The 14,369-nt window shown below is 46.2% G+C and overlaps 1 non-coding gene across 1 annotated transcript; it reads left to right on the forward strand.

The window, feature by feature from the left end:
• Positions 1-6,480: 6,480 nt before the first annotated feature.
• LOC148091363 (U6 spliceosomal RNA) lies at positions 6,481-6,588 on the forward strand. The gene has a single exon (XR_015715826.1). It is a non-coding gene; the product is annotated as a U6 spliceosomal RNA (small nuclear RNA).
• Positions 6,589-14,369: the final 7,781 nt, after the last annotated feature.

Consider the following 14,369-nt stretch of genomic DNA (forward strand, 5'->3'; position numbering starts at 1 on the left):
TTACAAAACACCTGCTTCCTAGAATGCCCCCCTCCTTGTCTGCACAGCCAGTCCCATCACCCTTCGAGACCCAGAAAGCCTTCACTGCTCCCCTCTGCCCACCATCACCACACACGCACAGCAGGAGTCTTTCCTTTCCTAAACCATCACAGCATTTTGGGGGGGCACCATTCCTGTGTCACTACACACCTCCCCCCTGGTATTTCAGCTTTATGTACAGAGCTGGATGTCTGCTGGATGCTGCCCACCTTGGAGGCAGAACCCACGTAGGATCCAGACCTGGATCCACGCAGCACCCAGCACAGGAGACTGTGAGTGGAAGCCCCTCCCACTGCCGTCCCATAACACGGGGAGCTTGGCCTGACAAGCTGTCACACAGGTTCTCCTCCTTCCCTTCTGGCTTCCCTCGCACATCCCTCAACTTAATTGTTTTAACGGGACTATTCAGGACTCACCAGTGAAGCATGAAATAGACCCACATGTTGCTGGGAGACGCCCAATTAACCAAAGGGCTAGAGAAAAACAAAAATGCTGGATAAAGTCAAAATAAATAATTGACAAATTAGTCTCCATCTGTGTCTTATTGTCAACAAACAGTTCAATCTTCCTGCCTGCTCAGATTGCACAAGGAGCTTTCAACCAAAAGGCAGGAGTAAGGAACTGAAAGTGTTTTGGCGAGAGGATGTGCCCCTGAATTTACTGGGGGGAAATTCCGTTGACTCAACTGGCATGTATTAGGCACCTACTACATATCTGACAGTCTGCCGGGCCCTGGAGATAGAATGACAAAGGCTTTTCCGTCCAAGAGCTGAACAGGCGAGCAGGCTCATAAAGAGATGGGGGAGAGAAAAGATGGGCAGCTTTGTCTTGGTCATGTGGCCTAGGGACTTTCTGTCACTGCTTTCAGTCTTGGTGACTTCACCTGTGAGATCCGGATGATAACCAGGCTGGTGAGGGAGAAGCAAATGAAACAACATTTACATCAAGGCCTGGCTCACACTGTGTACTTCCTCACTGGCCACTCCCTCCCAACTCTGCCTGGAGCCCATGGGTGTAATCCTCGCTCAGCACAAATGCCGTTGGTAAATAGAAGATTGAAAATGCAGTTCAGGGGAACAAGTCCATGATGGCAACCTCATGTAACTGTCTTCTGTGAGCAAAGCTGAGCTAAACAAGTTTTCTTCTTTGTATTTCCTGCTGAAATGCATCATTTCCTTTCTATGAACCTCAGATGGTGGCCCTTCCCAATGAAAATATCCTCAAAAGGATCTAAGATCCAAGTCTTAGTTTCCCTGTGTTGATGAAAGAAATGTCCAAACTTGTAAGAAAAATGTTATAAAAGTTTATTTGAGCCAAACTGATGACACTGCCAGGAAGCAGTCTCAAATGCTCCCGAGAGCAACAGTTTTGCCGTTTCTTTTATGCAGGAAACGTAAGGAAGATTACACAAAGGTGGGAGACAGCAAGGTACAGGACAGGTAACAAGATTAAGTGCTCTCTTGGGTGTGGTTATGCTTCCCAGAGGTCTGAAAAAGAGGCATTTCAAAGGTGTGTTAACCTAGATGCACAGAAACAATGAACAGGGCTTGTGTAAGGCAAGGATAATTCTTTATAGGGAAGATCTAGGCCTGAGGCCTGACTACCGGCCGTGACCTGCCCAATTAGGCATTTATGGTCAGAGCACCCTGTGAGGTTGCTTTAGGTTAGGTTCATTACAGAGCTCATTTTTCACCCACACTCATTTTTCGATAGTATTCACCTCATCAGGCCCTTGTGAGAGATAGATAGGATGACATATCTATTCAATAAATGTTTACTGAATGCCTATGATGTGCCAGCATTCTTCTAGTTTCCGGGGTTACTGCAGTGAACAAAACAGATTTTTCTGAAAAAACGCTGGCCTTCCAGCAGGCAAGGAAAGGTAACAAATATTGATGTAAAATTCAGGGGTTGACAAAAGTAGATTTACAATTGGGAGTACATGAAACAGAGTTTATTATTTATTTAATATTGTATTATTTATTTGAATTATTTTACTTATTATTATTGCTATTTGTTCATATTCTTACTTATGATTTATCTTTTAGGTGATGATGGCTGGTAATTTCACCTACTTTTGCCCACCCCTGGATATAGTGTGTCAGGGGGTAATGCATGCAGAGCATTTGGTGCAAGGCATGCCTTATAAGAAACGCTCAGTATTATGGTGATGGAAATAAAGACAAGCACCAAGAGTAACTTACCCAAGAATGTCAGCTTCTTCAAGGTGAGGCTCAAAGGCACACTGTGGGGTGAGATGTAGAGGAGGATCTCAGTCCCTACAATCACTTAATACCATGTCATCCATTTGAAGAAAGGAAGGAGGTCATCCCTGGGGATATCAGTGCCACGGCAAAGTCAACAGTGTTTTCCCGTATCCTTGAGACCAGCAATGGAAACAATTTTCACGCTCAGTCACCCTGTCTCTAATTATTTTCTCCGTTGATTCAGTGATCCCAATATCTCCAAAGACTTTCTCTTATGAAAAATGAAATTATGTTGCCCGGCTGGTGTGGCTCAGCAGTTGGGCGCCCACCTAGGATCCAGGCAATCGGGGTTCGATTCCTGGTCAGGGCACATGCCCGGGTTGCGGGCTCGATCCCCAGTCGGGGGCTTGCAGGAGGCAGCCAATCAATGACTCGCTCATCATTGATGTTTCCATCTCTCTCTCCTTCTCCTTTCCTCTCTTTGAAATCAATAAAGATATATTTTTTTAAAAAAAGAAAAATGAAATTATGTTGGCAAAATGTATATAGTCTGTGGCCCTTTGCTTCCTAATATAGAAATAAATGAATCCATTTAGGGGTTGGCTCTTGTCATTGGGACAGGGTTCAATGCTGTAAACACTCAGAGGCTGCTGACCAAAACCAGAACATCTACCCCTTTACCTGAAAAATGAAGAGCTGCTTAGAGTTGACATGAACATTGTCACGTGAAAAAGCCTCACTGAGGGAAATAAGGCTGCTCGACCATGGGCTCCGCGGTAAGATGGAAAGTGTGCTCGACCATGGGCCCCGCGGTAAGATGGAAAGTGTGCTCGACCGTGGGCTCCATGGTAAGATGGAAAGTGTGTTCGACCATGAGCTCCAAGGTAAGATGGAAAGTGTGCTCGGCCATGGGCTCCGTGGTAAGATGGAAAGTGTGCTCGACCGTGGGCTCCATGGTAAGATGGAAAGTGTGCTCAGCCATGGGCTCCGCGGTAAGATGGAAAGTGTGCTCGACCATGGGCTCCGCGGTAAGATGGAAAGTGTGCTCGACCGTGGGCTCCATGGTAAGATGGAAAGTGTGTTCGACCATGAGCTCCAAGGTAAGATGGAAAGTGTGCTCGACCATGGGCTCCGCAGTAAGATGGAAAGTGTGCTTGACCATGAGCTCTACGGTAAGATGGAAAGTGTGCTCAGCCATGGGCTCCACGGTAAGATAGAAAGTGTGCTCGACTGTAAGCTCCCTGGTAAGATGGAAAGTGTGCTCGGCCATGGGCTCCACGGTAAGATGGAAAGTGTGCTCAACTGTAAGCTCCCTGGTAAGATGGAAAGTGTGCTTGACCATGAGCTCTAATAGTAAGATGAAAACTGTGAAGAAGTGAACATACTTTTCCTCCTCTCTACTTCCAGGAACCAGCATCCCAGGAGCCATGGGGGAGGGGGGGGCAGGCCTCCTTTTTGGTAGTTATACAGCAAATCTCTGGGTTCCCTAGGGCTGAGAGCTTTCTTGTTACTCTTCAGAGACCTAACACCTCTCAGAGTGTCAGGCCCATTGTAAGTGTGCTGGTGATGGTCCATCGCCCCCCCCAATCCTGCTCTACCCATCGGTTCCCCATGAGGCTGAACTTTGTTCTCTGCTTCAAAGTGCTCCCCTGCCTTCTGACTGAGCTGCATCATTAGTGACGTCGGGTGTTATTCCCTAACTCTCTCCTTGTTGGCCGACTGTGGGTTCATGGTGTCCCAATGAGGCCATTTCTTCTGTCGGGGCATCTTCTCCACACACCTTCCTCTCTCTGGGCTCCAGTAGCTGCTCCCCCCTTGCACTTCAGGCTTAGGAGGAGTTACGGCTCCTGTGAGCACTCAGTTCGAGCCACTGCACTACCCTTTCGTTGGTTTTCTTAAATCCTACCCTGAATTTCAAAAACAACTAATTTATTAAATGCTCCTCAAATGTCCAATAGGAACTTACCATTCGTTCCCTTCCAGGATCCTGACTTACAAATTAATAAACGTTTGCAGAAAGAATTAACTGATTAATGAACTCAAATAAAATGACCTTACTCACATATCTACCTGCCATTATAATCCAGACCAGAGTTTCAAAAACCCATCTAATGACTAAAATTGAACTTTTTAAACAAGCATTCTCAGGCATATTTCAGGAAAATTTAGAGATTGGGTCTAGGAAATGTCTGTGTATAGTTTTAAAGCTCATCAGGTAAGTCCCATCATCAGGATGGCATGCGTACCTCTGTTCTAGGCGGCTCTCTCAGAATCCCTGGCCATCCTGGCCTAGAGTTGGAGGCTGTTAAAGACTCTCACCACCCACAGTGCTCATGGTTGGTTTCCAGAGTAGCTGGGTCCAGGGAGGGAAAAGGACTTGTCTTCTTTTATAATATTTCTTTCTTCAATTAGAGAAAGGAACAAGAAGTACTAGGAAGAACTTTCTCCCATCATGAGTAGCTACTGGCTGCTGAAAAAAAGTGCTTGAAGGAAATGATTACATTAGCTATTAGGTGAGCCAGTCTTCTACCCAGAGAGCATCCATCACAAGTAACAATTTAGTATAATTGCTAAGAGCATGGCCTTGGGAATCTGCCCATTTGAGTTTCAGCTCTACTGCATAGCAACTCTTTGACTGTGGGCCAGACATACAGCCTGTCTGAGCCCCATTTTCCTCACCTATAATATTCATCTACCCATTCATTCATTCATCTCCCAATCCATCAATCCACCCATCTACTCACCCATCTCTCTACCCATCCACCCATCCATCCATCCACTCACCTACCTTTCCATCTAACCATCCATCCTTCATCCATTCACCCATCTATCCAAATCATCCAGCTATGGTCTATGATATCTAATGGCACCATTAGAATGGATTATCTTTATGGTACTTTACAGTTTGAGATTCTGTGATTCCATAAAAATTGATGGGCAGGGGGCTGATCATGTGCAGAATGAACCACAATTTCAGCAAACCCTCTAAGAGCTCGTATCCGGTGGAGAAGATAAAAAGATAAATACACATATTTATCTGGAGCAGAAAGTAGAAAATGAAAAGAGCCCAAGGGAAGTGTGAGCAGCAGCACGAAGGATGAGGCCAGTGGAGGGAAAATGGCCTGATCCATACAGAGAAAGGTAGCCTTGTCTTTAAAATATGTGACAATCATTATTGTGGGTTTGAGGGGTACCAAAAGCCAGAATCTACCTCCCCCAGTAGCCTGTGCCATGCTTCACATTCCTGTCTTCTTTTGGACAAGGGCATCTGCTTCTAGGTGGCTTCGCTGAAAGGCACGGCTTGCCCGGGAAACGCATCAGTCAGCACCTATCTATAAGATTAGCAACCACACTATCTGTCATCTCAGGGTCTTATTTTCTGAACCTGAAATCAGTCATGTGACAAGCACCCATGGAGACAAATAAAGGGTCTATTTGGAATCTGAGCTGCCTTGGAAAATCTGCCTTGTATAGATGCTGTGGCTATAGAATGGCTGAGCTCAAGAGATCAGGAATTTTCTTTGGAGGGAGCCCAGGAAACCTGGTTTTCACCTCCATTCTGATGCATTGCTGGGCAAAGAGCATTCAGTAGAGAGCAAAGGCGCCCAAACAGTAGTAAGAAAGAACCAAAAGTCAAATGAGAGCAGAGAAGAAAAGAGGAAATGGAGACCAGCAGGCAATCCTAAGAAAACAGGTGAGAAGTCCCCCCACCTCCACCCCTGAGGAACTTGACTTTCTTTGTAATTATTTTCTCGCCTGGCTTTGCATGGAAGGAATCTGCCAGGCTGGCCTGCACCGGAGGCAGGGGTCTGGTACCCTGGGAAAGGGCTGGGATCCCTAATGCTTCCCCTTCCTACCCTCTGCTTCCCTTCTTCAAAGGGGCAGAGAGCTCCTGCCCCCGAGCAGTTGAGGCTTCTCACTCTGGGAAAAGGGGCTGAGGAATGTAGGATCCTGCTGGGTGGACGTGGGCATCAGAGAGCATTTCCTAATATGCAGCCATTCAAGAAAGGAACCTCTCTACTTCTGTACGTTTGACCATTTTAGATACTTTCCATTCTCTAGGGCTCATCTCCTGAGTCAGCTTCATTTTTACAAGTCAAATGCTCCCTTTTGTTCCTCTAGGGGTCCTACCACACTTCGCTTTTACCTCTTTTTTTTGCTGTGGTTTACTTTTCTTATGTATATGAATCTTTCCTTCCCTCCTCCAATTTTATGGCAAATATGAAAGGGTAGAGTGCTCTCTTCGGCAGCACATATACTAAAATTGGGAACAATACAGAGAAGATTAGCATGGTCCCTGCACAAAGGTGACATGCAAATTTGTGAAGCTTTCCCTATTTTTTCTCACTTACATGTGAAATCTAATGAACAAAATAAGCTGACGAACAAAATAGAACAGGAGGCGTGGATACATGGAACAGACTGACAGATGTCAGAGGGGATGGGGTGGGGGTGACTGGATGAAAGAAGGTGAAGGGATTAGCCAAAGAACATATGTGCATAGCCCAAGGACACAAACAGTGTGGTGATGGCGGAGCGAGGTGAGGGCAGGGGCTGGGTGGAGGTGGGCAAAGGGTGAGGGGGAATGGGGGGCATCTGTAATAGTGTCAGCAATTTAAAAAGGATGGAATCCCATCTATGTAGGACTAGCCACATAGTTTCTCAGTTCTCATGTCAAAACATTCAGCTTTACAGGGGCCTACACTAGCTTATCATTAACAAGTAGGTAACATAGAAAGCTGTGCTGTTTTGGAGCTCTTCAAGGTTCTTATGTCTGCCTTATGGATATTAGATAGAAGGCCACATGGATCAGAAAAACCTCAGTAAAGTCTGAATTTTTTTGTTCTCCTCTTAAAGTCAAACAATTGAGCTAAAAATTAAGTCAAACTGAAAGAACCTCAAAAATCATTCAGGTTAGTGTCCCCATTTTACAGACAAGATTGTATAGTTTCAACTTAGTCGCCCCTCCAGCTAGGACTGTTGCCAAGCTACAGGTATAGTGACAGTTCTGGGCCCCTCTCTCCTACCCTTGCTTGGACAGGACAGGGCCCATCAGTAGAGCCCGGGCACATTTGGGGCATGGCCACACACCAGCTCCTCATCAAGCCCACCAGAGGGGGCTTCCCTTCCTCTCCACTTTGCTCCTGCAGGAAGAAGCCTGGGCAAGTGCTCTTTCAACTCTTGCAGACTTGCTTTTTTTTCCCTTCAAATTAGTCATTTTAAGAAAAGGGGAAAGGAAACCACTTGTCACTTCTGGAATTAGTCACACGCGTACACACACACACACACACACACGAGTTCAGTGTTGAAACAAACCACAGGCCACACTCAGCTCAAGACTTCTTTCTTTGCAAGCTGGATGGGAAGGGGGAGTTCAGCAGTGTCCATCCTAGAAGAACTCAGCAGGCAAGTTATCAGGGAGAGAGGAGAGCTGCCCACCCTGTATGTGACCTTGAAGCACTGGCTGTTCTGAAAGGCTAAAACCAATACAGACACTGTGGGTGGGGATGGGCAGAAAAGGGACTTGCAGAATTGTTACTGCAGCAAATACAACCAAAGTCACACGTGCAAATCCGGTCCAGCATTGGTTGCTGAGATACCTGAGTCTAGATTCCAGGAGCAAATATTTTCAGTTCTGGCACCGTCACTGAGGGGTGAGAAAGCCAAGCTTCCATTCTGTATGTTCATAGAATGAGATGTCTAATGAGAAAGCTTTGATTTGCAGTGTCTTTGCTCACTCTGTTTTATTGGATTCCCACAGGGTCATGATGCCCATTTAAGAGTTAGGACACTGAAGCACAAAAGGGTGTGTCACTTCCCCAAGTTTAGGCTAGTGGTTAGGGCAACTCAGGGACTCAAACCCAGGCCTTCTGCCTCCCTGGTTTAGGAGTCTCCTCAACACTGAGAAACAAGGTATGGCAACTTCAGTGGGTCCTTCAGAAGATCAGAGGACCTTCTACCTAACAATGTCCCCTAGCAATAGCAACGGAAGCCTTGCAAGCACACACACACACACACACACACACACACACACACACACGGTCTGAGGTGAGACAAGATACAAGAGGCCTCTCTCCTGGCAGATAAGAGTCTCCCTTTGCCCCTGGGTCTCACTTTTCTCCAGTGCAGCTTCTTGTGGCCACCCCAATATTATGTCCCAGAGTTATTTTTTCTCTTAAAACTCTGGCCCAAGCTGGGCCAACAAGTCCTTCTTCTTTCTCAAAAGCAGAGCAGAGACAGCCAGACACTTGCACGCAGGATAGTTATGAACAGTAACCAGAGAATTGTGACCAACCATAAAAACAGTATCACACCTGCCACGTCCTCAAAGGAGACTTTTCTGATGCTGAGACAGCTACAAACTCACCCCCCAGAAGGCCAGAGCCTCCTCCCAGGCACCTGGCTTGCCAGGAGCCGGTCTCCAGTTTGGTCCGAATGATGAGTATTTCTGTGCCTTCATTTCCTAGTCTGGAAAATGGGGATTAAAGCTTCTTTGGGGGTCACTGTGAGAATTAAACAAAGTTCTGTGTATAAGGCACTTAGCAGCATTGTCTGGCACACAGCGAGTGCTCCACAGTCGTGACTTCTGAAATCTCAGTGTTCCATCCGAGTTAAAAGCTACAGGATCAACAGTGCTCGGTGATCAGGGAGGTATTAGCTATAATTTCTCTTTCTTTCTCTCCCTTTCAATAACCTTCACCCCAGCATTTGAGGCAGGGCACAGAAAAGCATCTATACCTTGTCCTAGCTGCAAATTGGCCTTTAAAAATAGCCCCACTGGGCAGAGGGCAGTGTCCCTGGAAGGTGTGCCCTGGGTCCTGGACTTCTTAGGAGCTTCTGTCAGTCTCTGGGGGTGGGGGGAGTATCTGACTCGACCAGGAGGTTTCTGAACCTGAGAGGCTGTGAGAAGGGGACAGCCTCTCTATCTTCCCACCCCTATATGTGCAGAAGTCACCAGGAGCAGAGTTTAGACGACAGGAAGGAAGGACACTCATGACCCAGCTTCCTTTTTTCTGAGAAGTGCAGATTCTGAATCACAGCCAAAGCTCTGTAAACCAGATTTTATATCAGGGTAAGAAAGGTCATCTACAACAGTCATCTTTACATTTTAATAGAAGTCACTTCTTTCTGAACAAATATTTCAACTCTAGCTGCGTGCTAACAAATTGTAGGCCACTGAAAAATCGGTTCTATTGGAAGAGGGTCAATTCAGCATCCCTGGCTTATGCCAGGTGTTCGTAGAGGAGAAATAACCTGGTCACTCGGCCGGTCAATGCTGGGTTCCAGAGACTGGGGTTTCTGGGGGTTGTTAGGGTTCCCCATTTGCCCACACAGCACTTGTTTGTCAAGCAGATGTAATCTTCAGAGGCAATTAGAAGGTTTCTGGTTGGTCCAGATCCAATCACACCCTCCCGAGCAGCTGAGGACCAAGGCTTCGCCAGCCTCCCAGAGTCGGTTCCCTGGTCCCTGGGGGCCTTTCCTTGTGCCATGAAAGGGAAAGTCCAGGGAAAGGAGAAAACACCACTGGCAATGCAGCCACATCCCTCTAAACCGACAGCTTCAGAAGGCCTTGGCAACCACGGAAGCTTGATTGCAGCCATTAACACAAGCTGGGCCTCGGGTGACATCAGAAAGCTCTGTCTCTGATGTTTATCTGGTTTCCTACCACCTCAGCTGTAAGGAACAGAGGTGAAAGCAAACGGTTCTAAGAGGCCATCCCCTGCTGGCTGCCCCCACCAGGGACTGGGATAGATTTCTGCAGAATTAGAAGAATTTCAGCCGCCAGATGAATAAGGTTTGTGATCCCAATCCACAGGCTAAACACAAAACCACAGGCTAATTATCACAGCGCCTCATCGCAGCTAAAGCCACACAAGCGCACAGCTGCAAAGGACGCGGCGAAACCGAGCTGCTGGCAGAAAGGCCAGCCCGGTGCACGATCATCTGAAGCAAAACCGGTGCTTTAAAGCTTAAGGCTCTGAGGACTGTTCCATGGCATTATTTAGAAGACAATATTGCGAAGTGATTGTCACCTATCCTATAGCATGAACTGGACGAAAATGGCAAGAAATACCATCCCTGTGAGCTTCTAGTCCATTAGATGATGCTGGAAGGTGTGGGCATTTGGAAAGCATGTGAAAGTGTGGGCTTTGGAGTCAGCCCTGTGTCCAAGTTCCAGCTCTGCCATTTATTAGTAGTGACCTTGGGGCATATGGCCCAATTCCCACATCTAAACCATCAGCAAACCCTTTGTCTCTACCACCAAAAGATGTCCTAAATGTACCCACTTCTCTCATCTCCACTGCTACCCACCGCATGAAGCCACCATTATCTCTAGTCTGCATCACTGCAATAACCTGTTAACCAGCCTCCCTGCTTTCATAGTTGCTCCTCAACAGTCCATTCTCCACTCAACAGCCAGAGTAATTTTTTTCCTCTTTAATTGTGGTAAAACATGCATAACATAAAATTTTCCATCTTAACAATTTTTAAATAGTATTCAGTATATTCACATTGTGCAATCTCTAGAACTTTCTCACCTTGTTTAACTCTGTGCCCATTCAACAACTCCCCATTTCCCACTCAACTCCCAGTAACCACTATCTTGAAGCTTAAAACTTTGAGAAATATGTAAGTCATGGCATTTTTTAGAAGATATGCTGTGGTTGCCTTTTTCAATTCCTTTATCACCATTTGAAACTACTTTGTTCACTTTTTATGTATTATCTAAGGAATAAAAAATAATTTATCAGCCAAATTAGGACATTATGAAAGTAAAAGGGCATGCTAAAAATCATGAACTGGTGTTAATGACCCCAGACAAACCAGGGACCCTTGGTCACCCTAATCATAGGTCTCCTGGTCGAGGACGTGGGCTCCATGGTCTGTTTTGTTCATAGTGTGTCCCCAGCACCTACAACAGTACCTGACATACAGTAGGTGCTCAGTAAACAGTGCTGAATGAATGTCGAAACTTCCTGACCTCAGTTACTCCAACTATGAAAGTGGGTGTGATAACAGACAACCTAGAGACTTGTGAGAAACAAATGACATCGCTAATGTGCTATCAGATCCTCAATAAAATGCTATTTCTTCCTGTGCTATTTCCATAGAAAAGTAAAGTTTTAGAACTAAAGAGACCTTAGTCCCTGGAGGTGAAATCTCAAAACTGGAGGTGATGGTCTGGCGCCATGTTTCACAATCCTGGCTGAACATGAGAATCACTGGAGCATGCTTATAAGCCACCAATGCAAAGACCCCACTCCACGCCAAGGGGAATGAAAGCTCCAGAGGTAAGGCTCAGGCAGGCGGATGGTTTTTAAAGTTTCTTGGGAGCTTCTGAGGCACAGAGAGTGCTGAGACTCCCAAGTCAAGGCAAACCCACTAATTTCAGATGAAGAATTAGGATCTGAGAGGAGACCTGCCCACAGTCACTCACTCTACATGGCAGAAACTGCCCTGGGCCCCCAGTCTCCTGGCTCCTAGTCAGCCCTCTGTCCACTCCATTAAACAGCTTCTTGCCAGCAGGTGCAGCTGTCTGGCCTTGGAACGATCCTGAGAATGTTCTATGAGAGAGTCTGAGCTTGCTAATGAGCCCCAGTCTTCATCTGCAGGATCAGTGAGCCAAGTTCAAAGCCGGGGTAAGTTCCTTGTCAGATCACCCTGAGCATCATGCTCACCTCAAAGCAGTCAGCATGGGCACTGTGGTGGCAAGTGTCCATTTGCCTCTCCAGGTTCACTCTCCACCCTCAACGCCTCCTTAATGACATGGAGGTGACCTGCAAGCATTCCAGGCTCCTCTGGATTCTAATTCCCTTCAGCCAATGAGTGGCACCAACAGGAGATCAGATGACAATAGGAGAGCTGAAGCTAAACTCAGTGGATTCTGTGAGGATGGCCTGGGCAGATGAATCCCACGCCTCTAGCTGACTATTTCACATGGTCAGTCCATAATAAACATCCTTCCTTTCTGACACACATGGGCAAAAACCCGTCTGTCCAGTGCTTGGGGGAGAAAACACAGATTACCCTATATTTATAGCAAAGGACTGACACAAAAGTATCCTTTAGTTAAACAGAACAAAAACACCAAAATAAAGAATCAGCTCTGTTTTCGGTTTGGTGTTCTTGTTAATTACCCCTTTGTTCTCTGGCACCAGGCCACATTCATTTTTCTTTTCCTAATCTGTTTATAAACAACATCCCGAGCTTTTTACAGTCTCTTGTGGGGCTTTCAAAAGGGTTCCTGCACTTAGAGTAACGTTTTCCCCACCATCCAGAAAGTGATTTCAAGGGGGGAATGAACTGGAGCTGGACTCCGAGGAAAGTGATGTGTTCACAAAAGCTTGACCAGCAGCGTGGGTTAGCCTTCGAAAGAGTGGTGGCCTCCTCCTAGAGGTGCTTGGAGCTCTCAGACTACCCAGTCGGGGTTCACTGACCCACAGTCCACAGTGCAGCTCGGACAGCTACACGCTCCCAGCAGGAAGCCGGTAGGCTGGGCTGCTCTGGGCTCAGCTCACCACTGACGCGTGTTATTGGACATGTCAGTGAATCTCTTCATGCCTCGGCTCACTCAGGTGTAAAATTGGAATAGTGACCATGTTTAGTGGGAGGAAAGGTGGTGGACAGCGAATGCTGACTTGGGGTCTGGCTCTGAGGGGACCCTGGGTAAGGGAGGGGATTTGCAAGGATTGGCAGTAATGAATGTCAAGTTCTTGGCCCATGGTAGGTGATCAATAAACAGCAGTTATTATTACTGCATAGGGTTTTGTGAGTGTTGGATGTCATGATGTATAAAAATGACCCCACTGCCTGCTGAAAGTTCTTCCCACTGAAAATGAGGAAAACTGGAATACGAAGGGGGGGGGTAGTGTGGGGGGGATGGGGGAGGTACGGGGTTGTGGAGGCAGCACTGGGCTCCAGGGAGTGAGCAACTGGAGCAAATGCTGGAGAGAAAGGTAAAAAAGATGAGCAGATTGGCAACGGTGATGTGGAGTCACTGGTGACCTTGATCCTTTCTGGGGAAGGGGTGGGGATAAAAGCCTGACTAGAAGGAGTTTGAACAAGACTGCAACAAGAGGAATTAAGGATAATTAGACATATTTTGGAGTTTTGCTATAGATCTAGAAAACCATTTTTAGAAAGAAAAAAAAAAAAAAAGATGAAATATGCAAACACTTAGCACAGTGCCTGTCACATTGTGAGTGCTAAAACATGTTAGGCGATTATTTTTTTTCCCCTATATTTATTCTTTATTTTCTCATCTGATCATCACATTCCTGAGATGCCCGGAGGTCTTTCTGAAAGTTTGAAGTGAGAAAATTGAGGAAGATAGATATGTTGACTTGACGTCTCACACCCAGTTCACTGGTTTATCCATTCATCCCACACGTGCCCGCTGTGTGCTAGGATGAACAGGTCACTAGAGAGCAGAGCTAAGGGCTGGGTCTCCTGGTGGACAGAGCCACATTCTTTCTAATACATTAGGGGAAAATTCTTAAAATGTTTAAACCTATCTTTGCTATTAAATGTGTAAGTTACAAACCTTCAAGGCAACTCAACTCCCTGATTCCTCAAAGAGCTGTCCATCTAGTGACTGGATTCATTGATTCGATCTTCTCCATTTCTTTAAATGTGCAGCAGCCTCATCTACTAGAGCCCAGAAACTACCCTTCATGCTATATTCCTGAGCTTCTATGAACTGGGTATCAAAGTTGTAAGGACTGACCTCCTTTCTCATGGACAACTGCCATCAGTATCTCTATACTAAGCTTTTTGGGGCTCTAGAAACCCATCAAATGTTGGCCTCTTGGCAGAAAGTCCGGAGAAAGGTTAATTAGTGATCATTCTTGGGTTCGTTTAGATACAAGAAAAGCCATCTTTGGGGAACAGGGCTGCAGTTCTCAGCTCCTCAGTCATCCTTCACTGTCAAACAGGCAGGATTTAATCAGTTGCTTATCATTGAAAAGGTTGAACATTCAAGTGCAATCTATCTCTTTGAGTTTTATTACCAATATTCCTTTTCTCAACCTCTCAAGTAACCCAATTTCTCTGACCAGGGAAATTGAATGTAGAATCAGAGAAGAAGCCCCTATTAATCCTCTCACCCACCACCACGATCAC

The sequence above is a fragment of the Miniopterus natalensis genome, chromosome 16, assembly GCF_054644295.1.
Source record: "Miniopterus natalensis isolate mMinNat1 chromosome 16, mMinNat1.hap1, whole genome shotgun sequence".
In the NCBI taxonomy this organism is placed as follows: domain Eukaryota; kingdom Metazoa; phylum Chordata; class Mammalia; order Chiroptera; family Miniopteridae; genus Miniopterus; species Miniopterus natalensis.